Source organism: Podarcis tiliguerta (assembly GCF_965153285.1).
Source record: "Podarcis tiliguerta genome assembly, chromosome: 2".
In the NCBI taxonomy this organism is placed as follows: domain Eukaryota; kingdom Metazoa; phylum Chordata; class Lepidosauria; order Squamata; family Lacertidae; genus Podarcis; species Podarcis tiliguerta.
Window position 1 is genome coordinate 112,974,559 of NC_139535.1, and position 27,989 is coordinate 113,002,547.

Consider the following 27,989-nt stretch of genomic DNA (forward strand, 5'->3'; position numbering starts at 1 on the left):
TGCTCCTATTAATATACAAAGTGGGGTATTTCATATGATAAGAACAGAGGCAGCTGCCTTATACGGAGCCAGACCAATTTTGGGAAAGTGCTACATGGGCCAGTCCACCGATTGGCTACCAATGAGAACATAGCAAAAGACAAAATGGCTGCCATATGGTGTGGTATGAAATAAATTTGCCTGGCTGTGGGCGTGAAGGCCGCACCCTGCAAGACCCTTTCCATGTGGCCTAGGCCCCGACTCGCTAGCCCCACAAAAGAGGCTCCTCATGAGGCCAGAGGAACATGGCCTGGCTGTGGGGCATGATCCGAAACCTCCAGTCCCAGTCCAGTGCTCTAACCACTAAACCACACTGCCCCCCATTGCAGTCTATAACAGCCTGGAGGGCCACAGATGCCCCATATTCTCTGGCTTTGAGATTGCCCAAAGTTTCCTTTCTATCCCTTGTTGTGCAAAAAGAAAAATGCCCATGACAAAAGTGACATTTTTGGTTCTTTGGAGACAGTTCTGCTTCTCTCTCTCTCCCTCTCCCTCTCTCTCTTCATTTAAAGGAGCCTCATTCCTTTTCCTACCCAACTTCCTCCTGCAGACAGCTTCAAAATTTCCATGAAGAACTAACTAACTAACCAACCATAATTTAAGGAGATTAAGGAGATTATTTATTTTTATATAATGAAAACAGATGGGAGGATAAGTGAATTGCGCAAGGCAAGAATATATAGGATGGCAAAAATCAAAAGAAACAAAGAATATGATTTGGGTTCTTAAAATAACAAGACATGCCGCCTCGGTGGATTTCAGAACAAATGTGTCTCTCTTTTTTAAAATTACCCAAACACTGTAATGCAAGGAGTTCTGGTGACAATGCAGTGAGATTCTACTCAGAGTAAGCCTATTGGAATGAATGGGTTTGAATTAGTTGTGTCCTTTAGTTTTTGCTTTTTACCTGGATAATGCCTAATTAGGGGTAGGGATTGGTTTGCTTTCTTTCTGTTCTTGTTTTTATTAAGTATTTTGTTCTGCTGTTGTTGTTGAAATTCCACAAATTGCACATCAGGATTCGTTACATAGTAAGCCCCCCCCCCCTTTCTATTATCTGCTTCCCATCCCATTTCCTAGGATGTTTTTATTCTTTTCCACCCTTAGCTGCAACTTATCTTCCCTCTTTTATATCAGAACTCTAATGCTCTATTAGAATTAAAAGAGGGGGAAACCCAGCCGGATGGGCAGGGTCTAACTAAATCATTATGGTTGTCTTATTTATTTGTGTTTTTATCTTGTATAAAAAATAAAACTCCCCAAAACCAAAGTTGAAGCAAGAAGGAATCTTCAAATATTAAATAAATGCAAGGAGTGAATTGCCAGGACTTGAAAGCCCCCTGGTGATGAATTCACTCTTTCCACCCACCCACCCCCCTTTCAAAAATGTGCATGGAATGAATGAGCTGGCATTCAAATCTATTCTTTAAAAAAGCATATTTCCTATTATTATTGGGTCCATTCTGACAAATATTGGGTCCATTCTCTCACTTCTGACCCTTCTTGATTCCCTCATTCCTGGGGGTTGGACTAGATGACTCATGGGGTCCCTTCCAACTCTTCCGTTCTACAATTCTTTTGCCTACAATTCTGACACCCGCTTCAGCTTGTACCAATCATACCAGCAGATAAACCACATTTTCTCCAGTTGATGGTCTTTTTTTAGGGGGTAGAAAGGAGTGTGGCTTTGTTTTGGAGGTTTTTGTTAGGAAATCCTGACATCCAGTGGATGGGGAACGCATGACAGCTGACGTTACCCGCCCAACATCCACTTAAAAGCCATATGGTACCTTGAAACGCTTCCCCCAAAAGGATTCTGGGAGCTGTAGTGCTGAGAGCCGTTAGGAGACCCCCTATGCCCCTCCCAGAACTCCCATTCCCAGAGTTCCCTGGGAAGTTGTGGGCATCTCTTTCGAGATGCAATGGAGTGCGCCTCTAGGGGGTGAAATCAAAGGTTTTCAGCAGGCGCTAGAAGGAAAAACGTAGGAGACGCCTGCTAGAAGCCAAGTTACAGGGAACCAGGCAGAGGCCTTCTGGGTGGTGGCGCCTTCTTCATGGTGATCCACTACTGCTTTAAGGGAGGTCTTGGAATAAGTAGATTTGTTGCTGATCCAAAACACCCACCCACCCCACTCACACATGAAAACAAAGACCACCACAGACAACTACAAATGAATAACCACACCCTAGGCCAACCCCAACCTCTCTCACCACCAAAGGAACACAAGCAAACAGCAAAGAACCTGCACAAACAACGCTGACACCAAACCCTACATATAGGAAGTAAAATATAAAAATCACCACCCAACCCCACCCCACCCATCTTTCCTCCCTCCACCTCTTTCCCCTTTTCTTCCTAATGTCTCAACAAATGAAAATGATTTGTAAATGTTGTAATGTTTTCATTATATTGAAGGAAGGTGAGGACAGGTGACCTCCCCCCCGAAGTCACCCCCCACCAAAGCAGGCTCAGAGCTTCTCAAAACTTTTCAAAATCATTTTCTCAGCAGCTAAGCATCAGAAACATTCCGCTCTGCTGTAACAAAGGTAGAGAACAGTCCATTGTTTCTCAGGCCTTTCTCATGTCTTCTGGCCTTGCTAAAGAACCACACTGCAACTTGCTTTCTGTCCGGGAACCATGCCAGAACAAGAGATTGAAACATATCTGAACATGCTGAAAACCCCTTGGCTTCTCTCACACACACCCCTTTCCTGGGAAGGGGGCCAAGAGTCCACAATAGTCCCAAGACAGCTTTCTGTTCATGCTCAGAGGAACTCCTGAGGGAGGAGAAAGGGGGAGGGAACTGGAAAGGGGTATATATGCTTGTGCACATGATTGTGAACTCGTGCATGCTTTTTTGTGACTTATCACACTTGCTCCTTCTACCAGTTCATGGATGGTAGAAATAAAAGCCTTTTCTCTGAAACTATTCCTTGAGTGTCTGTTGACTCCCACTTCCCTTTCCCGGGCGCAATATTTTTCCCACCCAAGGGCAAAGCCCCGTAAGGCTACAATATAAAAATAAATTATCTCCTTAATCTCGTAATTTCCAAGTGTGGGTTGGTTGGTTGGTTGGTTAGTTAGTTCTTCATGGAAATCTTGAAGCTGGGAGGGGGGGCAGGAGGAAGCTGGGTGGGAAAAGAGATGAGACTCCTTTAAATGAAGAGAGAGAGAGAGAGAGAGAGAGAGGGAAGCAGAACTCTCTCCAAAGAACCAAAACTGTCATATTTTGTCATGGGCATTTTTCTTTTTGCACAGCAAGGAGTAGAAAGGAAACTTTGGGCAATCTCAGAGCCAGAGAATATGGGGCATCTGTGGCCCTCCAGGCTGTTATAGACTGCAATGGGGGGCAGTGTGGTTTAGTGGTTAGAGCACTGGACTGGGACTGGAGGTTTCGGATGATGCCCCACAGCCAGGCCATGTTCCTCTGGCCTCATGAGGAGCCTCTTTTGTGGGGCTAGCGAGTCTGGACCTAGGCCAGGGGTCTGCAACCCGCGGCTCCGCAGCCGCATGTGGCTCTTTTACACCTTTGCCGTGGCTTCGGGGCGGATACTAGCGAGGGGAGGAGGCACATTGTGTGCCCCGACACTCCCCACTGTGGCGGGCGCTGTACTGGCTGTGACGTCGCATGGGGGCAGTGCGTGCGTTAGTCACACACCGTCCCGACGTCACCTTCCCGCCCACTGTCAGATCACGGCTCCGTAGATATATTTGTTTTAAATGTCGCAATGGTTTTGCGGCTCCCAGGTTTTTTTCCTTCGGAAACGGGTCCAAGTGGCTCTTTTTGTCTTAAAGGTTGCAGACCCCTAACCTAGGCCATGTGGAAAGGGTCTTGCAGGGTGCGGCCCTCACGCCCCACAGCCAGGCAAATTTATTTCATACTACACCATATGGCAGCCATTTTGTCTTTTGCTATGTTCTCATTGGTAGCCAATCGGTGGACTGGCCCATGTAGCACTTTCCCAAAATTGGTCTGGCTCCGTATAAGGCAGCTTCCTCTGTTCTTATCATATTAAATACCCCACTTTGTATATTAATAGGAGCACGGGATGTTCTGCATTTATATCCGCGGGGGGGGGGGGCGAATCTCATGAGCGATATGTCCAAATGTGTTTTTACGCTTGGGGGGCTGCTGCGTCGCTTGTTCCTGAACCTTTTCTTCCTCCCAAATGCCCTGAAGATCCATTGCACACCTTGACTTGCATGAAACCTCCTCTCTCTTATTTGCTCAGGGAACCAGAGTGGGAGAAGGAGGAATGAAGGAAAACAGAAATCCGGCCTGAGAACGGAGGTCCCTGTCAAGAGAATGGCCAAGATCTCCTCAGGTGAGGATGAAAGGGGAGGCAGGGAAAAGCAAAGAGCCCCTGAAAACATCCCCCCACTCGGGAAGAACTTGTCGGCCAAACCCCTGCACGGAAGTGTATCTGCATGAAGACGGTCAGCACTTTTCTATTGGATGGGTGTCACTGAGCAGAGTTTTCAATGGAGATGGTGTATCCGGATTAAGTGGGGGAAACAGAATGGGAGAGCATTTGGGTGTGGATGATGTCATGCAGATACAGAACTGGACTTGCGTCTTTGACGGGGTGAGCTCCCATTGCTTGGTCCCTGCTCCTGCCAACCTAGCAGTTCCAAACCACGTCAAAGTACAAGTAGATAAATTAGGTACCACTCCGGCAGGACGGTAAACGGCATTTCTGTGTGCTGCTCTGGTTTCAGCAGAAGCGGCTTAGTCTTGCTGGCCACATGACCCGGAAAAATTGTCTGTGGACCAATGTCAGCTCCCTCGGCCAGTAAAGCCAATGAGTGGCGCAACCCCAGAGCCGTGACTGGACTTAAGTGTCAGGGGTCCTTTACCTTTTTAAAAGCACTGCACACTGCCATGCGATGTGAAAGTGCTTCATCCTATCAATGGTCAGAACTCCTGAAATGAAAGAATGGCTCCAGTGCTCCATTTGCTGCCTTCCTTCAAACATTAACATTTGTGTATGTTCTAAGATGTTTAAAATAGTCAAAAAGATGACAGCTTTTAATCCCTCTGAATTTGATATCTACTTTAGATTTTTAAAGACTGACTCCCAAAGTTATTTCAGGTGAAATAGATAGATTTAGGCCCATTGGTTGGCCAAATGTTAATCACACACACACACACACACACACACACACAAACTTCAGTGGAAACTGCATGCAGCTGAGCAGCTCACATTCGGAGCATCAACACAGAAAGGAACAGGAAGAAAGCAACACAAATATTTTGACTGAAGTGTCTTAGGAAAGCCATTTTAAATCATGGGCACCTAGGTTCTGAAAATGGTGTTGCCCGTATTGGTGTGAGGGATGGGGTCTCATGGCACAAATTTCATGTAATCCCAGTGCAAAGGAAAAGAGCTAAGATCTTCTCCCTTACTATAATGTCCAAACAAGATGGGATGGGGAAGAAGAATGAGAGGTTTGTAAGGAGTCTTCAATAATTTTGCCAAGGAAATTCTTATGGTTCAGGGCCTCATGCTGTTAGCCTTTCTTGTACATGGAGATCCTTTATGAAATGCATTCAGGACCATCAAACAAATCTGTGCTGAGATGGTGATATACTGTATCACCATTTTTACTGCTGGAACTGCTCTGAAACTGACTTCAGGAAGAACGTGTTTTAACTGCACAGTGTCCTGGAATAGACACTCTGCATTGGGAAAGAAGGGAACTGAGTTCCCTCCCATTTTCCACTTTCCTGATGTTCCAAATGACCAGTACCCTGGAGTTATGATTTGTGTTGTGGTCAGGATTCTAACTGTAACTGACCAAAGAATTCTGCAGAGCAGTTGCTGCTGTGGCTGGCTGGCTGCTCAGGCGAACGTCAGCTCAGTGGCCAACAGCTCAGTCTTCTTGAGGCTCAGGAGCACCTAGCAAATACCTGCGCTGTTCCTGGCACGCTAGACTCTAGCTGAGGAAGGCATTTCACGTAGGTTTATGGATTAAACCTTCCGCACTATGCCATAGATATGTTTATGCTTGCAGTAGCAGATAGCAGAACAGCGAATCATGAGCGGCTTCCCATCCACAACAGGTTGCTGAGGTTCTGGCCATTTTCTCAGGAACAGTGCAAGAGTAGATTAAATCAGTAGCAGTTTGCTGAAAGAAAGTATGTGTGGATCAGATGTCTCTACCTAACCAGGGGGTGGGAGAGCGCAGGGGAACTCTCTCTTTTGCTGCTTCTTTCTGTGCATGGAAGGAAGAATGCAGGAGGGAGGATGTCTTTCAATGACTAGACATGCTTGTTATTCCCTCTCTCACTGCATCTTGTCTTCTCTTTTGTTTCCAGGATGTCTGCCAAGGTCTCCCCTGCTCCCCTCCTCTCCAAACCCCCCATGCGGGTGAAGGAAGGCTCCCTGGTGGTCAGGTGGCTAAATTTAGTTTCCGGTCTCCAGTTGTGTGCATTCCTGGTGGATATTTTGGGCTGGATTATGTGCATTGCCTCAACAGCCGTTGTCAACTGGCGAGTGTGGCGTGTGCAAAACATCAAGGGGATTGGCTCTGAAAACATCTGGATTGGAATCTGGCAGGTCTGCTTTTGGAAAGACCCTTCTAACGACGGAAACTCTTTTTGGCATTGCGAAGATCTCAATGAGCAACATCCAAGCCTCCCGAGGGAAATTTTTATTGCACAGGATTTAATGGCATTAGCTACCATTATGAATTCAACAGCCCTAGGATTAATTTCATTTGCCTTGTATAATGTGTTCAAGCCCAGAAAACATAAGAATTTTGTGTTAACCTTTTTTAGGCTTGCAGCTCTCCTGAACTTAGTTGCAGGGATACTCGTCCTGATTTCCGTGATATGGAACATGTCTGCCGTCTTACATAATGAGAAAATTGTTTTCCCAGTAGCTTTTGAATTGCCTCAAAATCCCAGCGAGCAGCATATTGGACCTTCTATTTATCTAGGCTATATCGCTGCAGGTTTCCAGCTGCTGAGTGCAGCATTGGTTGGGATTGAGAAATTTTGCGTCAAGACCACCGCAACAGATAAATGTCAAATAGCAACCGTAAGGCTGATTACCCCAAGAAGGGCAGCAAAAAGCGAGAGTCTAACTACTTGTGGAAAGTGTGGTTCTCTGCTGGATCTCGTAATTGAAGAGAAAGCCACAGTTGAGTTGGAGGAAAGCCATGCAGAAGATTTTGTCATTCCAGAGGAATCCTGCGAAGAGGAGATGGAGGAAAGCCATACACCCCAAAGCTCACCTGAAGGACATCAAAGCCCACCTGATGTCCCCAAACATACAATTATATATGTGATTCCCTACAACAGGGAGTGGTAAACTATCAGATGCAGATCCACACAGATCGCTCCATACACGGATGGATCTGCGTGGATCAGGATCTGATAGTTTTGTTTGGGACTTCAGGTGGGCTTTGATGTCCTTCAGGTGAGGAGGCCTCTTTTTTATGACTAGTATTTATTTATTAAAGATTTTGTTGATTTACAAAAGTGTGCAATGTCTCTCTCTCTCTCATGTATTTTCCCCCATGTAACATTTTTACAAATCATTTTCATTTGTTGAGACATTAGGAAGAAAAGGGGAAAGAGGTGGAGGGATGGAAAGATGGGTGGGGGTGGGGTTGGGTGGCGATTTTTCTATTTTACTTACTATATGTAGGGTTTGGTGTCAGTGTTGTTTGTTCAGGTTCACCTGAAGCGGTTGTCAGAATTGTAGGCGAGAGAACTGTAGAACGGAAGAGTTGGAAGGGACCCCATGGGTCATCTAGCCCGACCCCCAGAAATGAGGGAATCAAGAGGGGGCAGAAGTGAGAGAATGGACCCAATATTTGTCAGAATGGACCCAATAATAATAGGAAATATGCTTGTAAAAGAATAGATTTGAATGCCAGCTCATTCATTCCATGCACATTTTTGAAGGGGGGGGGGTGGAAAGAGTGAATTCATCACCAGGGGGCTTCCAAGTCCTGGCAATTCACTGCTTGCATTTTTTTAATATTTGAAGATGCCTTCTTGCTTCAACTCTGTTTTTTTGTGTGTTTTAATCTTTTTTTACAAGATATAAACACACACACACAAATAAAACAACAACAATAATAATTTAGTTAGACCCTGCCCATCCGGCTGGGTTTCCCCCTCTTTTAATTCTAATAGAGCATTAGAGTTCTGATATAAAAGAGGGAAGATAAGTTGCAGCTAAGCGTGGAAAAGAAAAAAAAACATCTTAGGAAATGGGATGGGAAGCAGATAATAGAAAAGGGGGGGGCGACTTACTATGTAACGAATCCTGATGTGCAATTTGTGGAATTTCAACAACAACAACAACAACACAACAAAATATTTAATAAAACCCAGAACAGAAAGAAACCAAACCAATCCCCACCCCATTCCCTCCAATAGGCTTACTCTGAGTAGAATCTCACTGCATTGTCACTGCAACTCATTGCATTAGAGTATTTGGGCAATTTTTAAAAAAAGCCATGCAGAAGATTTTGGCATTCCAGAGGAATCCTGCAAAGTGGAGATGGAGGAAAGCCCCAAACATACCATCATACATGTTACTCCCTGCAACAGGGAGTAGCAAACTGCTAAATATTGGAATATATTGCTATATGGCAATATCTGAAATAAGGATGGAGCTATGTAGAGGCATTGGCTGGCTTCACAGTTTTCCCCACGTTGTGATTTTTGTACAACACACACTCACACACTTCACTAGTTGCGGGACAGAATCTTTAAACTATTTTCTGTCCCCTGTGCGTGTCAATACTGTACATAGATTTGAGTCACCTGAACCTGCAGATGCAATCTCTGGAACGGGACTGTATAATTGGATGCTGGGAGTGTGTTTGGGAGGAGCTGCAGGAGCCCCCTGTTCTGCTGTCCTCTCCCCCTCGGTCCAGCAACTACTCACCAGCTACTTCTCTGTCGTCAGTGCCTCTGGCATGTGCCTCAAGGTCACAAAGACCAACATCTTGCACTTAGCGTTGCACAGAAGAGCACAGGAGCCCTTCTCGGCTTGGGTGAGGAGCTCTCAGTAGACGCTAGGGTTACCCAGCTGGCGTGCAGCCCATGGATGTTTTTCCTCTTTGTGTTTGTTGGCCTTGTGCTGGTGCCAGGCTATTTTGTGCCCTAGGCATGAAAACTGCTAAGTTCAAAACAGGTGCCTTGCAGGGGGGGGGGGGGAATGAAAAACACAAAATGTGAAACTGCTATCTTTATATTAAATTCTTACCGGCCTCCTCTCTGCAATTTGTTCTTATTACAGTTACGTTAAAAACAACAATAGCTTCTCTCACAGATATTTGTCAAATCAGTAGTTTGTGCTTTGAACCTTAAAAGTTCTAAGGTGTTGTTTAATACCGTAAATGTCTGAATTTGAAAACAAAACAAAGTTTGTCTGAGATTTTTGAACAATTAAGATGAACCTACTATAGATATGAAGTGAAACAAACATAGAAAGATTTCTTCCAAATAATCTGAAAAGGAGTCTGAGAATTCATTGACACAACTCTTGAGAACCTGCAGTTGTAGAACGAAAAGAACAGCCAATAAGGAACAGCATCTGTAGCTACACCTTCACAAGAATTTGAGAATTTTCTGTTTTTATTTTAGAGCTTACAGTCTGTAGACTACAGTTCTTCAGTGTAGCTCCTGGTTTTGAGAGCTCTGTAATTGCTTTATTGAAGAGCCCATTTTTTCAAAACATCAACTTTTGTCAAAACATTGACCAGGTAGAAGATGTCACATTTTTAAAGGTATGCCGCTATTTTAAATGTGTCGTTTACCTTTTTATTTTAATTCACAACTGAATGCTTATTTGCTTTGAGGACAGATTAACCACAATATAGAATTCTGGAAATGGGAATCTTAGCACAGTATTTGGAGGGGCTTGTATGAGTATAACATCCTGATGATGTTGAGGCATCTGATCAAGGCCTGTATTTTAAAATGAGCTTAAAGATATATTTGCAAATGTTTGTATGTTTCATGCCAGGCAGAAACCAGCTGGGTAAGTACTCTGGCAGTTGTTTTTCTTCCTGCTCTCCTGAACAAGGGCCCCCCCTGATTTATAGCAGTAGCAGGAGACAAGTTTCTCAAAGTTGTAAAAGGGAATTACAGGCTGGGAGCAAAGGTTATACTGACCCTACATATTACAGAATACAATCAAGCTGCAAAAACACTAATTAAGAGTTGGTAAATAGTAAGATTTATTGTTTAACAGAAAATAATACCATGTGCCTCCCATCAGATTCTAGCCATATTTTCCCAAGGTTTAAGGTATCCTGAGAAAGTTAAAGGGCAATAAATTTTGGGAAGGGCTAATGGGAAAAGCAGCTGGCTGGGAAAGGGGGGTGTAAACTGAAGAGGCTTCTTTTTACTGAGTTCCTTTTACTTTGCAAAGGCCTTTTCTTCTAAAAAGCTATCTATGTTATGTATGAGATTTATTGGCTTAATGTAATTATGCAAAGGATTTAGAAAGTAAGAAATGTTAGATTCTTATGTTAGATTCTTATTTCATTGATGGTGTGTGAGAATGTGAACCCAAGATCTCTGTTTAGATAGAATTTAATACCATGAGCCATTTGTTTTAGTCATTTGTTTTGGAATGCAGGGGCAACAGGGGCAAAAGGTGATCTGGTAATTAAGGTGCCTTGTCGAGGCAAATGTAAGATATATGGCTACTTGTCTGCCATTTATGGATAGAAGGAAATATAGCTCTTTGTCTCCCATAAAAGGTAATAGGAAATGGGTGTATCTTTTATGATTGGTTCTAGCAAACAGCCAATAGGAATTTCAACCAGGCTAATTGGACAGAGGCAGCCAAAGGAGGAGCAAGGGGGCTGGGCTGAGGAAATATAAGTGCTGGCCATCAGGGCTGGAGTGGGCAGAGCTTTGGTAACCATATCCCAGTGTGCCTATCATTTATTTGTCTGACAAATCAATTATTATTTTAATTTCTCTATTGCTGCGTTGAATATTTCATTCCAGATAAGCGTTAACCACAAGCAGGCTGCTACACTGGCATTGCACAGCAACACCTTCAGGTCATGTGAGTTTCCCTTGTTGAGCGCAAATATTACATTGAATCACAATGGTACAAAATAACTCAGCAAGCTGACATTTATGGAGAGTTAAACAAAGATTAGTGTACTAAGTATTATTTTCAATTCTAAGTAGTTTGCTATTGGAGTAATCATACCATATATGATTATAAAAATCTAAAGCAAGAATTATTTGAAAATATGATTTCATTTCTAGATCAGTCAGACAAGATTTCTTCTACTATATATTTCTTTATCATATACAGACAAAGCTTCTATATTTAAACAGAAAATATTTTTGTAACTAAGGTCTATTATACAAATCCATACAGATGTTCATTTTCTTACACTTCTGTTAAGTTGTATACAAATTATAAAGATGACTCAATTATTTACTAAATTGGCGAGTTTTGCCATTACTGCATATTCTGATAGTTTCTCTTTCCATGCATCTATTTCAGGACATATGTCAGATTTCCATATGTTAGCCAACACCACTCTAACTGCTATGGTCATATAACTAAATAGTTCCACTGATTTCACAATACAGTAGCTGAAGGAGTCATTCCCAGCAGCATAGTTTTGGGGTCCAATGCAAATTTAGGGGTTTTTTTTTTACATTTTTTCATTTCGAAATGAACTTTCCTCCAAAACTTTTTGGTCTTTTCACAAGTGCACCATAAATGGAAGAAGATTCCTTAAGGTCTATCACATTTCCAGCAATGTCCATTCATTGCATTATTCATCTTCTGTATATTTTTCAAAGTTATATACCATTGAAAGAACATTTTTGTACAGTCATACAAAATTGGTTCAGGTTACGTGTTTTTGGGTTGCGGCCCGCGGGAAACCTGGAAGTACCGGAACGGGTTACTTCCGGGTTTCGCCACTCGCACATGCGCAGAAGCGCCAAATTGTGCCTGCACCTGTGCAGGCGTGGCGCTTCAGGATGCGAACGCTGTGGGTTGCGGACGTGCCTCAGTCACGGGTTATGTCTGCAACCCGAGGTTCCACTGTACCAATTTTGTTTTAGGGCTTAACTTGCAGTAAATGTTATTCCTCTATTCATAATTGTTCTCATTGTTCCACTGTAAACTGCTCTTAAAAATTTTGAATCCATTTTGTCATATAAGGTTTTGCTTGTTCGGGCTCGGTGTCATATTTAAGTAATAGTTTATAAATTTTACCCAAAAGGTAGAACTCTGTTATGATGGACTCAAATTCTGTCTTTTCACTGATTTAAATGTTTGCCATACAGTCTTTCTTGAATCTGCATATTAGTTGACAGTATGTAAGCAGTTTCATATCTTTTCTCCTCTTTAATACTTTGGCATGTATTTGATCTGTTCTTGAAGATGAACCATATCCTGGAACAATATATAGTCATATATTCTCTAATAATAATGTTCCAGTGGTGACATTAACAGTGCAGGTAAGGGCATTTTTGTGATTTTTGTAGTGCAACTCATGATTTTTGTGGTGCAGGCTGTGCCCCTGGCTATGATGTGTGATTTGACGGGGAGTTTGGGGAGCCCCAATGTGAAAAGAGTGAGGATCCATGAGGATCCGTGCTTCGAAACCACGTTTTTGGGCCATGGAGTGGCCAGGAAGCCGTGGATCCAAGTTTTATTTGGTGCAAGCTATGCCCCTGGCTATGATGTGTGATTTGATGGTGATTTAGGGGTGGCCCAGAGCAAAAAGCGTGAGGATCCATAAGGATCCGTGCTTCAAAACCACGTTTTTGGGCTACGGTGTCACCAGGAAGCCATGGATCTGGGATTTTTGTGTTGCATGCTGTGCCCATGGCCATGATGTTTGATCTGATGGTGACTTTGGCCTGATCTAATGCAAAAATCATGAGGATTCATCAGGATGCGTGTTTTTTAACCATGTTTTTGCTCCATTCGGCAGCACGAAACAGTGGATGCGTGATTTCTTTGGTTCTGCTTACAGACTAAAAAGTGGTCTACAGTATCATGGTGTTTTTATTTAGTTTCACTATAAAAATCATATGAATTCATGAGGATCCATGCCTCGGATCCATGTTTTTGTGGTGCTGCATCCACATTTTTGATAGTCCAGTCTGTAGGCGTGCCTTCCAGGTGTGATTTGACACTGCATTTGTTGGAGTTATTTTTTAAAAAGTGGAGGATCCATGAGGATCTGTGTAGATCCGCCTTTAACCCAGACCCAAGTGCACAATTATCAAGAACTGAATCCTACACAGGAGTAGACCCACCAATTAGGCTTTAGTGGGTCTGCTCTGGAGGAGGCTCTGAAAAACGGGACGAGAGCGTGCATTAAGACCGGCCAAGATCATGCGAACAGAGTCAATATTTTAATTAATATGGGTTTATTAATTGGTTTATTAATTACAAGCAAACAGCAAAGAACCTGCACAAACAATGCTAACACCAAACCCTACGTATAGTAAGTAAAATAGAAAAATCGCCACCCGACCCCACCCCCACCCATCGTTCCCCCCCTCCACCTATTTCCCCTTTTCTTCCTAATGTCTCAACAAATGATTTATAAAAATGTTACATGGGGGAAAAAACATGAAAGAGAGACATTGCACACTTTTGTAAATCAACAAAATCTTAAATAAATAAATCAATAACTACTAGTCATAAAAAAGGGCCTGCTCACCTGAAGGACATCAAAGCCCACCTGAAGTCCCAAAACAAAACTATCATATCCTGATCCACGCAGATCCACCCGTGTATGGAGCGATCTGCGTTGATCTGGATCTGATAGTTTACGACTCCCTGTTGTAGGGTATAACATGTATAATAGTATGTTTTGGGACTTCAGGTGGACTTTGATGTCCTTCAGGTGAGCTTTGGGGCGTACGGCTTTCCTCCATCTCTACTGCGCAGGATTCCTCGGGAATGACAAGATCACTTCCACAGCTTTCCTCCATCTCTACTGCGCAGGATTCCTCGGGAATGACAAGATCTTTTGCACAGCTTTTCTCCATCTCAACTGTGGAGGATTTCTCTTGAATTACCAGATCTAGCAAAGAACCACACTTCGAACAAGTAGTTAGACTCTCGCTTTTTGCCGCGCTTCCTGGGGTAATCACCACTACAGTTTCTATTACAGATGTATCTGTTGTGGTGGTCCTGAAGCAACATCTCTCAATCCCAACCAATGCTGCACTCAGCAGCTGGAAACCTGCAGCGATATAGCCTAGATATATAGAAGGTCCAATATGCTGCTCGCTGGGAATCTGAGGCAATTCAAAAGTTTCAGGGAACTCAATTTCCCCATTTTGTAAGACAGCAGACATGTTCCATATCACAGAAATCAGGACGAGTATCCCTGCAACTAAGTTCAGCAGAGCTCCAAGCCTAAAAAAGCGAAAGAGAAAATCCTTATGTTTTCCGGGCTTGACCACATTGTACAAGGCAAATGAAATTAATCCCAGGGCCACTGAATTCATAATGGCAGCTAATGCCATTAAATCCTGTGCGATAAAAATTTCCCTCGGGAGGGTTCGATGCTGCTCATTGAGATCTTCGCAATGCCAAAAAGAGTTTCCGTCGTTAGAAGGGTCTTTCCAAAAGCAGACCTGCCAGATGCCAATCCTGATGTTTCCAGAGCCAATCCCCTCGATGTTTTCCACACGCCACACTCGCCAGTTGACACTCAGTGTTGACACAATGCACATCGGCAAGGCCAAAATATCCACCAGGAATGCAGATATCTTTAGGCTGGAAACTAAACTCAGCCACCTGCTCACGAGGGAGCCTTCTTTCACCTGCATGGGGGGTTTGGAGAGGAGGGGAGCAGGGGAGACCTTGGCAGACATCCTGGAAACAAAAGAGAAGACAAGATGCAGTGAGAGAGGGAATAACAAGCATGTCTAGTCATTGAAGGACATCCTCCCTCCTGCATTCTTCCTTCCATGCACAGAAAGAAGCAGCAAAAGAGAGAGTTCCTGCTCTCTCCCACCCCCTGGTTAGGTAGAGACACCTGATCCAGAGAAGCCGACACTCAGACTTTCTTCCAGCACACTGCTACTGATTTAATCTACTGTTGCATTGTTCCTGTGAAAATGGCCAGAACCTCAGGAACCTGTTGTGGATGGGAAGCTGCTCATGATTTTGCTGTTTTGTGGGTTGAATCACAGAGCCTAGGACTTCGGTCCCTGCTCCTGCCAACCTAGCAGTTCGAAACCATGTCAAAGTACAAGTAGATAAATAGGTACCACTCCATCGGGAAGGCAAACAGCGTTTCTGTGCGCTGCTCTGGTTCTCCAGAAGCGGCTTAATAATGACCCGGAAGCTGTATGCCGGCTCCCTCGGCCAATAACGCAAGATGAGCACCGCAACCCCAGAGTCGGTCAAGACTGGACCTAATGGTCAGGGGTCCCTTTACCTTTACTGCAGCTATCCTTTCCCACTGAGCATAAACACACCTAACGGCATAGTGCAGAATGTTTAATCCATAAACTTACGTGAAATGCCTTCCTCAGCTAGAGTCTAGCGTGCCAGGAACAGAGCAGGTATTTGCTAGGTGCTCCTGAGCCTCAAGAAGACTGAGCTGTTGGCCACTGAGCTGACGTTCGCCTGAGCAGCCGGCCAGCCACAGCAGCAACTGCTCTGCAGAATTCTTAGGTCAGTTACAGTCCAGTTAGAATCCTGACAACAACACAAATCATAACTCCAGGGTACTGGTCATTTGGAACATCAGGAAAGTGGAAAATGGGAGGGAACTCAGTTCCTTTCTTTCCCAATGCAGAGTGTCTATTCCAGGACACTGTGCAGTTAAAACACGTTCTTCCTGAAGTCGGATTCAGAGCAGGTCCAGCAGTAAAAATGGTGATACAATGTGTGTATCTCAGTACAGCTTTGTTTGATGGTCCTGAATGCATTTCATAAAGGATCTCCATGTACAAGAAAGGCTAATAGCATGAGGCCCTGAACAATAAGAATTGCCTTGGCAAAATTATTGAAGACTCCTTACAAACCTCTCATTCTTCTTCCCCATCCCATCTTGTTTGCACATAATAGTAAGGGAGAATTTCTTAGCTCTTTTCCTTTGCACTGGGATTACATGAAATTTGTGCCATGGGACCCCATCACTCACACCAATATGGGCAACACCATTTTCAGAACCTAGGTGCCCATGATTTAAAATGGCTTTCCTAAGACACTTGCGTCAAAATATTTGTGTTGCTTTCTTCCTGTTCCTTTCTTTGTTGATGCTCCAAATGTGAGCTGCTCAGCTGCATGCAGTTTCCACTGAAGTGTGTGTGTGATTAACATTTGGCCAAGCCAGGGAGGGAGCTGACATTGGTCCGCAGACAATTTTTCCGGGTCATGTGGCCAGCAAGACTAAGCCGCTGCTGGCGAAACCAGAGCAGCACACAGAAACGCCGTTTACCGTCCTGCCGGAGTGGTACCTATTTATCTACTTGCACTTTGACGTGGTTTGGAACCGCCCGGTTGGCAGGAGCAGGGACCAAGCAATGGGAGCTCACCCCGTCAAAGACGCAAGTCCAGTTCTGGATCTGCATGACATCATCCACACCCAAATGCTCTCCCGTTCTGTTTCCCCCACTTAATCCGGATACACCATCTCCATTGAAAACTCTGCTCAGTGACACCCATCCAATAGAAAAGTGCTGACCGTCTTCATGCAGATCCACTTCCGTGCAGGGGTTTGGCCGACAAGTTCTTCCCGAGTGGGGGGATGTTTTCAGGGGCTCTTTGCTTTTCCCTGCCTCCCCTTTCATCCATACACGGATGGATCTGCGTGGATCAGGATCTGGTAGTTTTGTTTGGGACTTCAGGTGGGCTTTGATGTCCTTCAGGTGAGGAGGCCTCTTTTTTATGACTAGTATTTATTTATTAAAGATTTTGTTGATTTACAAAAGTGTGCAATGTCTCTCTCTCTCATGTATTTCCCCCCCCCCCATGTAACATTTTTACAAATCATTTTCATTTGTTGAGACATTAGGAAGAAAAGGGGCAAGAGGTGGGGGGGGGAAAGATGGGTGGGGTGGGGTTGGGTGGCAATTTTTCTATTTTACTTACTATATGTAGGGTTTGGTGTCAGTGTTGTTTGTTCAGGTTCACCTGAAGCGGTTGTCAGAATTGTAGGTGAGAGAATTGTAGAACGGAAGAGTTGGAAGGGACCCCATGGGTCATCTAGTCCAACCCCCAGAAATGAGGGAATCAAGAGGGGGCAGAAGTGAGAGAATGGACCCAATATTTGTCAGAATGGAACCAATAATAATAGGAAATATGCTTGTAAAAGAATAGATTTGAATGCCAGCTCATTCATTCCATGCACATTTTTGAAGGGGGGGTGGGTGGGTGGAAAGAGTGATTTCATCACCAGGGGGCTTCCTAGTCCTGGCAATTCACTGCTTGCATTTATTTAATATTTGAAGATGCCTTCTTGCTTCAACTCTGTTTTTTTGTGTGTTTTAATCTTTTTTACAAGATATAAACACACACACAAAAATAAAACAACAACAATAATAATTCAGTTAGACCCTGCCCATCCGGCTGGGTTTCCCCCTCTTTTAATTCTAATAGAGCATTAGAGTTCTGATATAAAAGAGGGAAGATAAGTTGCAGCTAAGGGTGGAAAAGAAAAAAAAAATCTTAGGAAATGGGATGGGAAGCAGATAATAGAAAGGGGGGGGGGACTTACTATGTAACGAATCCTGATGTGCAATTTGTGGAATTTCAACAACAACAACACAACAAAATACTTAATAAAAACAAGCACAGAAAGAAAGCAAACCAATCCCTACCCCTAATTGGGCATTATCCAGGTAAAAAGCAAAAACTAAAGGACATAACTAATTCAATCCCATTCATTCCAATAGGCTTACTCTGAGTAGAATCTCACTGCATTGTCACTGCAACTCCTTGCATTAGAGTATTTGGGCAATTTTTTAAAAAAGCCATGCAGAAGATTTTGGCATTCCAGAGGAATCCTGCGAAGTGGAGATGGAGGAAAGCCCCAAACATACCATCATACATGTTACTCCCTGCAACAGGGAGTAGCAAACTGCTAAATATTGGAATACAGTGGTGCCCCGCAAGACGAATGCCTCGCAAGACGGAAAACCCGCTAGACAAAGAGACTCGCGGAACGGATTCTTTTCGTCTTGCAAGGCACCACTGTATATTGCTATATGGCAATATCTGAAATAAGGATGGAGCTATGTAGAGGCATTGGCTGGCTTCACAGTTTTCCCCACGTTGTGATTTTTGTACAACACACACTCACACACTTCACTAGTTGCGGGACAGAATCTTTAAACTATTTTCTGTCCCCTGTGCGTGTCAATACTGTACATAGATTTGAGTCACCTGAACCTGCAGATGCAATCTCTGGAACGGGACTGTATAATTGGATGCTGGGAGTGTGTTTGGGAGGAGCTGCAGGAGCCCCCTGTTCTGCCGTCCTCTCCCCCTCGGTCCAGCAACTACTCACCAGCTCCTTCTCTGTCGTCAGTGCCTCTGGCATGCGCCTCAAGGTCACAAAGACCAACATCTTGCACTTAGCATTGCACAGAAGAGCACAGGAGCACTTCTCGGCTTGGGTGAGGAGCTCTCAGTAGAAGCTAGGGTTACCCAGCTGGCGTGCAGCCCATGGATGTTTTTCCTCTTTGTGTTTGTTGGCCTTGTGCTGGTGCCAGGCTATTTTGTGCCCTAGGCATGGCTAGCTGCTTGCACTCCTCTCCCCAAAACTGCTAAGTTCAACTTTCCAAAACAGGTGCCTTGCAGGGGGGGGGGGGCAATGAAAAACACAAAATGTGAAACTGCTATCTTTATATTAAATTATTACCGGCCTTCTCTCTGCAATCTGTTCTTATTACAGTTACGTTAAAAACAACAATAGCTTCTCTCACAGATATTTGTCAAATCAGTAGTTTGTGCTTTGAACCTTAAAAGTTCTAAGGTGTTGTTTAATACCGTAAATGTCTGAATTTGAAAACAAAACAAAGTTTGTCTAAGATTTTTGAACAATTAAGATGAACCTACTATATATATATGAAGTGAAACAAACATAGAAAGATTTCTTCCAAATAATCTGAAAAGGAGTCTGAGAATTCATTGACACAACTCTTGAGAACCTGCAGTTGTAGAATGAAAAGAACAGCCAATAAGGAACAGCATCTGTAGCTACACCTTCACAAGAGTTTGAGAATTTTCTGTTTTTATTTTAGAGCTTACAGTCTGTAGACTACAGTTCTTCAGTGTAGCTCCTGGTTTTGAGAGCTCTGTAATTGCTTTATTGAAGAGCCCATTTTTTCAAAACATCAACTTTTGTCAAAAGATTGACCAGGTAGAAGATGTAACATTTTTAAAGGTATACTGCTATTTTAAATGTGTCGTTTACCTTTTTATTTTAATTCACAACTGAATGCTTATTTGCTTTGAGGACAGATTAACCACAATATAGAATTCTGGAAATGGGAATTTTGTACAGTATTTGGAGGGGCTTGTATGAGTATAACATCCTGATGATGTTGAGGCATCTGATCAAGTTCTCAAAGGTGTAAAAGGGAATTACAGGCTGGGAGCAAATGTTATACTGACCCTACATATTACAGAATACAATCAAGCTGCAAAAACACTAATTAAGAGTTGGTAAATAGTAAGATTTATTGTTTAACAGAAAATAATACCATGTGCCTCCCATCAGATTCTAGCCATATTTTTCCAAGGTTTAAGGTATCCTGAGAAAGTTAAAGGGCAATAAATTTTGGGAAGGGCTAGTGGGAAAAGCAGCTGGCTGGGAAAGGGGGGTGTAAAATGAAGAGGCTTCTCTTTACTGAGTTCCTTTTACTTTGCAAAGGCCTTTTCTTCTAAAAAGCTATCTATGTTATGTAAGAGATTTATTGGTTTAATGTAATGATGCAAAGGATTTAGAAAGTAAGAAATCTTAGATTCTTATGTTAGATTCTTATTTCATTGATGGTGTGTGAGAATGTGAACCCAAGATCTCTGTTTAGATAGAATTTAATACCATGAGCCATTTGTTTTAGTCATTTCTTTTGGAATGCAGGGGCAACAGGGGCAAAAGGTGATCTGGTAATTAAGGTGCCTTGTCGAGGCAAATGTAAGATATATGGCTACTTGTCTGCCATTTATGGATAGAAGGAAATATAGCTCTTTGTCTCCCATAAAAGGTAATAGGAAATGGGTGTATCTTTTATGATTGGTTCTAGCAAACAGCCAATAGGAATTTCAATCAGGCTGATTGGACAGAGAGAGCCAAAGGAGGAGCAAGGGGGCTGGGCTGAGGAAATATAAGTGCTGGCCATCAGGGCTGGAGTGGGCAGAGCTTTGGTAACCATATACCACTGTGCCTATCATTTATTTGTCTGACAAATAAATTATTATTTTAATTTCTCTATTGCTGCGCTGAATATTTCATTCCAGCTAAGCGTTAACCACAAGCAGGCTGCTACACTAGCATTGCACAGCAACACCTTCAGGTCATGTGAGTTTCCCTTGTTGAGCGCAAATATAGCATTGAATCACAATGGTACAAAATAACTCAGCAAGCTGACATTTATCAAGAGTTAAACAAAGATTAGTTTACTAAATATTATTTCCAATTCTAAGTACAGTGGTGCCTCGCAAGACGAAAAGAATCCGTTCCGCGAGTCTCTTCGTCTTGCGGTTTTTTTCGTCTTGCGAAGCAAGCCCATTAGCGGATTAGCGCTATTAGCGGTTTAGCGGCTATTAGCGGCTATTAAAGGCTTAAGAGATTAGCGGATTAGCTGCTAAAAGGCTATTAGCGGCTATTAAAGGCTTAAGGGATTAGCAGATTAGCTGCTAAAAGGCTATTAGCGGTTTAGATCAGCTGATAAGCGGCTTAGATCAGCTGTTCAGCGGCTTAGTGAACAGCTGTTAAGCGGCTTAGGGGCTTGGGAAAAAGGCTGGGAGGGGAAAAAAACCCCCAGGAATCGCAAGACATTTTCGTCTTGCAAAGCAAGCCCATAGCAAATTCGTTTTGCGAAGCACCTCCAAAACGGAAAACACTTTTGTCTAGCGGGTTTTCCGTCTTGCGAGGCATTCGTCTTGCGGGGCACCACTGTAGTTTGCTATTGGAGAAATACCATATATGATTATAAAAATCTAAAGCAAGAATTATTTGAAAATATGATTTCATTTCTAGATCAGACAGACAAGATTTCTTCTACTATATATTTTTTTCTTTATCATATACAGACAAAGCTTCTATATTTAAACAGAAAATATTTTTTTAACTAAGGTCTATTATACAAATCCATACAGATGTTCATTTTCTTACAGTTCTGTTAAGTTGTATACAAATTATAAAGATGAGTCAATTATTTACTAAATTGGCGAGTTTTGCCATTACTGCATATTCTGATAGTTTCTCTTTCCATGCATCTATTTAAGGACATATGTCAGATTTCCATCTGTTAGCCAACACCACTCTAACTGCTATGGTCATATAACTAAATAGTTCCACTGACAATTTCACAATACAGTAGCTGAAGGAGTCATTCCCAACAGCATAGTTTTGGGGTCCAATGCAAATTTAGGTTTTTTTTTTTACATTTTTTCATTTCGAAATGAACTTTCCTCCAAAACTTTTTGGTCTTTTCACAAGTGCACCATAAATGGAAGAAGATTCCTTAAGGTCTATCACATTTCCAGCAATGTCCATTCATTGCATTATTCATCTTCTGTATATTTTTCAAAGTTATATACCATTGAAAGAACATTTTTGTACAGTCATACCTCATGTTACGGCCGCTTCAGGTTACGTGTTTTTGGGTTGCGGACCGCGGGAAACCTGGAAGTACCGGAACAGGTTACTTCCGGGTTTCGCCACTCGCACATGTGCAGAAGCGCCAAATTGCGCCAGCGCCTGTGCAGGTGTGGCGCTTCAGGATGCGAACGCTGTGGGTTGCGGACGTGCCTCAGTCACGGGTTATGTCTGCAACCCGAGGTTCCACTGTACCAATTTTGTTTTAGGGCTTAACTTGCAGTAAATGTTATTCCTCTATTCATAATTGTTCTCATTGTTCCACTGTAAACTGCTCTTAAAATTTTTGAATCCATTTTGTCATATAAGGTTTTGCTTGTTTGGGCTCAGTGTCATATTTGAGTAATAGTTTATAAATTTTACCCAAAAGGTAGAACTCTGTTATGATGGACTCAAATTCTGTCTTTTCACTGATTTAAATGTTTGCGATACAGTCTTTCTTGAATCTGCATATTAGTTGACAGTATGTAAGCAGTTTCATATTCTTTCTCCTCTTTAATACTTTGGCATGTATTTGATCTGTTCTTGAAGATGAACCATATCCTGGTACAATATATAGTCATATATTCTCCTATCGGCTCTAATAATAATGTTTTAGTGGTGACATTAACAGTGCAGGTAAGGGCATTTTTGTGATTTTTGTAGTGCAACTCATGATTTTTGTGGTGCAGGCTGTGCCCCTGGCTATGATGTGTGATTTGATGGGGAGTTTGGGGAGCCCCAATGTGAAAAGAGAGAGAATCCATGAGGATCCGTGCTTCAAAACCACGTTTTTGAGCCATGGAGTGGCCAAGAAGCCATGGATCCAAGTTTTTTTTTGGTGCAAGCTATGCCCCTGGGCATGATGTGTGATTTGATGGTGATTTAGGGGTGGCCCAGAGCAAAAAGAGTGAGGATCCATAAGGATCCGTGCTTCAAAACCTCGTTTTTGGGCTACGGTGTCACCAGGAAGCCATGGATCTGGGATTTTTGTGTTGCATGCTGTGCCCATGGCCATGATGTTTGATCTGATGGTGACTTTGGCCTGATCTAATGCAAAAATCATGAGGATTCATCAGGATGCGTGTTTTTTAACCATGTTTTTGCTCCATTTCGGCAGCACGAAACAGTGGATACGTGATTTCTTTGGTTCTGCTTACAGACTAAAAAGTGGTCTACAGTATCATGGTGTTTTTATTTTGTTGCACTGTAAAAATCATATGAATTCATGAGGATCCATGCCTCGGATCCATGTTTTTGTGGTGCTGCATCCATGTTTTTGATAGTCCAGTCTGTAGGCGTGCCTTCCAGGCGTGATTTGACACTGCATTTGTTGGAGTTATTTTTTAAATAGTGGAGGATCCATGAGGATCCGTGTAGATCCGCCTTTAACCCAGACCCAAGTGCACAATTATCAAGAACTAACTCCTACACAGTTCTGACCCACCAGTTAGGCTTTAGTGGGTCTGCTCTGGAGGAGGCTCTGAAAAACGGGACAAGAGCGTGCATTAAGACCGGCCAAGATCATGCAAACAGAGTCAATATTTTAATTTATATTGGTTTATTAATTGGTTTATTAATTACAAGCAAACAGCAAAGAACCTGCACAAACAATGCTAACACCAAACCCTAAGTATAGTAAGTAAAATAGAAAAATCGCCACCCGACCCCACCCCCACCCATCGTTCCCTCCCTCCACCTATTTCCCCTTTTCTTCCTAATGTCTCAACAAATGAAAATGATTTATAAAAATGTTACATGGGGGAAAAAACATGAAAGAGAGACATTGCACACTTTTGTAAATCAACAAAATCTTTCATAAATATATAAATAACTACTAGTCATAAAAAAGGGCCTCCTCACCTGAAGGACATCAAAGCCCACCTGAAGTCCCAAAACAAAACTATCATATCCTGATCCACGCAGATCCATCCGTGTATGGAGCGATCTGCATTGATCTGGATCTGATAGTTTACGACTCCCTGTTGTAGGGTATAACATATATAATAGTATGTTTTGGGACTTCAGGTGGACTTTGATGTCCTTCAGGTGAGCTTTGGGGCGTACGGCTTTCCTCCATATCTACTGCGCAGGATTCCTGGGGAATGACAAGATCACTTGCACAGCTTTCCTCCATTTCTACTGCGCAGGATTCCTCGGGAATGACAAGATCTTTTGCACAGCTTTTCTCCATCTCAACTGTGGAGGATTTCTCTTGAATTACCAGATCTAGCAAAGAACCACATTTCGAACAAGTAGTTAGACTCTCGCTATTCACTGCACTTCCTGGGGTAATCACCACTACAGTTTCTATTAGAGATGTATCGGTTGTGGTGGTCCTGAAGCAACATCTCTCAATCCCAACCAATGCTGCACTCAGCAGCTGGAAACCTGCAGCGATAAAGCCTAGATATATAGAAGGTCCAATATGCTGCTCGCTGGGAATTTGAGGCAATTCAAAAGTTTCAGGGAACTCAATTTCCCCATTTTGTAAGACAGCAGACATGTTCCATATCACGGAAATCAGGACGAGTATCCCTGCAACTAAGTTCAGCAGAGCTCCAAGCCTAAAAAAGCGAAAGAGAAAATCCTTATGTTTTCTGGGCTTGACCACATTGTACAAGGCAAATGAAATTAATCCCAGGGCCACTGAATTCATAATGGCAGCCAATGCCATTAAATCCTGTGCGATAAAAATTTCCCTCGGGAGGGTTCGATGCTGCTCATTGAGATCTTCGCAATGCCAAAAAGAGTTTCCGTCGTTAGAAGGGTCTTTCCAAAAGCAGACATCCCAGATTCCAATCCTGATGTTTCCAGAGCCAATCCCCTCGATGTTTTCCACACGCCACACTCGCCAGTTGACACTCAGTGTTGACACAAGGCACAGCGGCAAGGCCAAAATATCCACCAGGAATGCAGATATCTTTAGGCTGGAAACTAAACTCAGCCACCTGCTCACGAGGGAGCCTTCTTTCACCTGCATGGGGGGTTTGGAGAGGAGGGGACCAGGGGAGACATTGGCAGACATCCTGGAAACAAAAGAGAAGACAAGATGCAGTGAGAGAGGGAATAACAAGCATGTCTAGTCATTGAAGGACATCCTCCCTCCTGCATTCTTCCTTCCATGCACAGAAAGAAGCAGCAAAAGAAAAAGTTCCTGCTCTCTCCCACCCCCTGGTTAGGTAGAGACACTTGATCCAGAGAAACCGACACTCATACTTTCTTCCAGCACACTGCTACTGATTTAATCTACTGTTGCATTGTTCCTGTGAAAATGGCCAGAACCTCAGGAACCTGTTGTGGATGGGAAGCTGCTCATGATTTTGCTGTTTTGTGGGTTAAATCACAGAGCCTAGGACTTCGGTCCCTGCTCCTGCCAACCTAGCAGTTCGAAACCATGTCAAAGTACAAGTAGATAAATAGGTACCGCTCCATCGGGAAGGCACACAGCGTTTCTGTGCGCTGCTCTGGTTCTCCAGAAGCGGCTTAATAATGACCCGGAAGCTGTATGCCGGCTCCCTCGGCCAATAACGCAAGATGAGCGCCGCAACCCCAGAGTCGGTCACGACTGGACCTAATGGTCAGGGGTCCCTTTACCTTTACTGCAGCTATCCTTTCCCACTGAGCATAAACACACCTAACGGCATAGTGCGGAATGTTTAATCCATAAACTTACGTGAAATGCCTTCCTCAGCTAGAGTCTAGCGTGCCAGGAAAGGAGCAGATATTTGCTAGGTGCTCCTGAGCCTCAAGAAGACTGAGCTGTTGGCCACTGAGCTGACGTTCGCCTGAGCAGCCGGCCAGCCACAGCAGCAACTGCTCTGCAGAATTCTTAGGTCAGTTACAGTCCAGTTAGAATCCTGACAACAACACAAATCATAACTCCAGGGTACTGGTCATTTGGAACATCAGGAAAGTGGAAAATGGGAGGGAACTCAGTTCCCTTCTTTCCCAATGCAGAGTGTCTATTCCAGGACACTGTGCAGTTAAAACGCGTTCTTCCTGAAGTCAGATTCAGAGCAGTTCCAGCAGTAAAAACGGTGATACAGTATGTGTATCTCAGTACAGATTTGTTTGATGGTCCTGAATGCATTTCATAAAGGATCTCCATGTACAAGAAAGGCTAATAGCATGAGGCCCTGAACCATAAGAATTTGCTTGGCAAAATTATTGAAGACTCCTTACAAACCTCTCATTCTTCTTCCCCATCCCATCTTGTTTGGACATAATACTAAGGGAGAAGATCTTAGCTCTTTTCCTTTGCACTGGGATTACATGAAATTTGTGCCATGGGACCCCATCCCTCACACCAATACGGGCAACACCATTTTCAGAACCTAGGTGCCCATGATTTAAAATGGCTTTCCTAAGACACTTCAGTCAAAATATTTGTGTTGCTTTCTTCCTGTTCCTTTCTTTGTTGATGCTCCAAATGTGAGCTGCTCAGCTGCATGCAGTTTCCACTGAAGTGTGTGTGTGTGTGTGTGTGTGATTAACATTCGGCCAAGCAATGGGCCTAAATCCATCTATTTCACCTGAAATAACTTTGGGAGCCAGCCTTTAAAAATCTAAAGGAGATATCAAATTCAGAGGAATTAAAAGCTGCCATCTTTTTGACTATTTGAAACATCTTAGAACATACACAAAGGTTAATGTTTGAAGGAAGGCAGCAAATGGAGCATTGGAGCCATCCATTCATTTCAGGAGTTGTGACCATTGATAAGATGAAGCACTTTCACATCGCATGGCAGTGTGCAGTGCTTTTAAAAAGGTAAAGCTAAGTTAAGTCCAGTCACGGCTCTGGGGTTGCGCCACTCATTGGCTTTACTGGCCGAGGGTGCTGACATTGGTCCGCAGACAAGTTTTCCAGGTCATGTGGCCAGCAAGACTAAGCCGCTTCTGGCGAAACCAGAGCAGCACACAGAAATGCCGTTTACCATCCTGCCGGAGCGGTACCTATTTATCTACTTGCACTTTAACGTGGTTTGGAACTCCTAGGTTGGCAGGAGCAGGGACCGAGCAATGGGAGCTCACCCCGTCAAAGACGCAAGTCCAGTTCTGTATCTGCATGACATCATCCACACCCAAATGCTCTCCCGTTCTGTTTCCCCCACCTAATCCGGATACACCATCTCCATTGAAAACTCTGCTCAGTGACACCCATCCAATAGAAAAGTGCTGACCGTCTTCATGCAGATACACTTCCGTGCAGGGGTTTGGCCGACAAGTTCTTCCCGAGTGGGGGGATGTTTTCAGGGGCTCTTTGCTTTTCCCTGCCTCCCCTTTCATCCTCACCTGAGGAGATCTTGGCCATTCTCTTGACAGAGACCTCCGTTCTCAGGCCGGATTTCTGTTTTCCTTCATTCCTCCTTCTCCCGGTCTGGTTCCCTGAGCAAATAAGAGAGAGGAGGTTTCATGCAAGTCAAGGTGTGCAATGGATCTTCAGGGCATTTGGAAGGAAGAAAAGGTTCAGGAACAAGCGACGCAGCAGCCCCCCAAGCGTAAAAACACATTTGGACATATCGCTCATGAGATTCGCCCCCCCCCCCCTTGGGATATAAATGCAGAACATCCCGTGCTCCTATTAATATATAAAGTGGGGTATTTCATATGATAAGAACAGAGGAAGCTGCCTTATACGGAGCCAGACCAATTTTGGGAAAGTGCTACATGGGCCAGTCCACCGATTGGCTACCAATGAGAACATAGCAAAAGACAAAATGGCTGCCATATGGTGTGGTATGAAATAAATTTGCCTGGCTGTGGGGCGTGAAGGCCGCACCCTGCAAGACCCTTTCCACGTGGCCTAGGCTGCGACTCGCTAGCCCCACAAAAGAGGCTCCTCATGAGGCCAGAGGAACATGGCCTGGCTGTGGGGCATGATTCGAAACCTCCAGTCCCAGTCCACTGCTCTAACCACTAAACCACACTGCCCCCCATTGCAGTCTATAACAGCCTGGAGGGCCACAGACGCCCCATATTCTCTGGCTCTGAGATTGCCCAAAGTTTCCTTTCTATTCCTTGCTGTGCAAAAAGAAAAATGCCCATGACAAAATGTGACATTTTTGGTACTTTGGAGAGAGTTCTGCTTCTCTCTCTCTCTCTTCATTTAAAGGAGTCTCATCTCTTTTCCTACCCAGCTTCCTCCTGC

At 43.5% G+C, this 27,989-nt stretch overlaps 1 long non-coding RNA gene across 1 annotated transcript; it reads right to left on the reverse strand.

Annotated features, from left to right (window-relative positions):
• LOC310671726 lies at positions 1–27,967 on the reverse strand. The gene is made up of 3 exons (XR_014508116.1): positions 27,134–27,967; positions 13,675–14,895; positions 1–2,282 (listed from the first exon to the last, which is right to left on the reverse strand). It is a non-coding gene; the product is annotated as an uncharacterized lncRNA (long non-coding RNA).
• Positions 27,968–27,989: the final 22 nt, after the last annotated feature.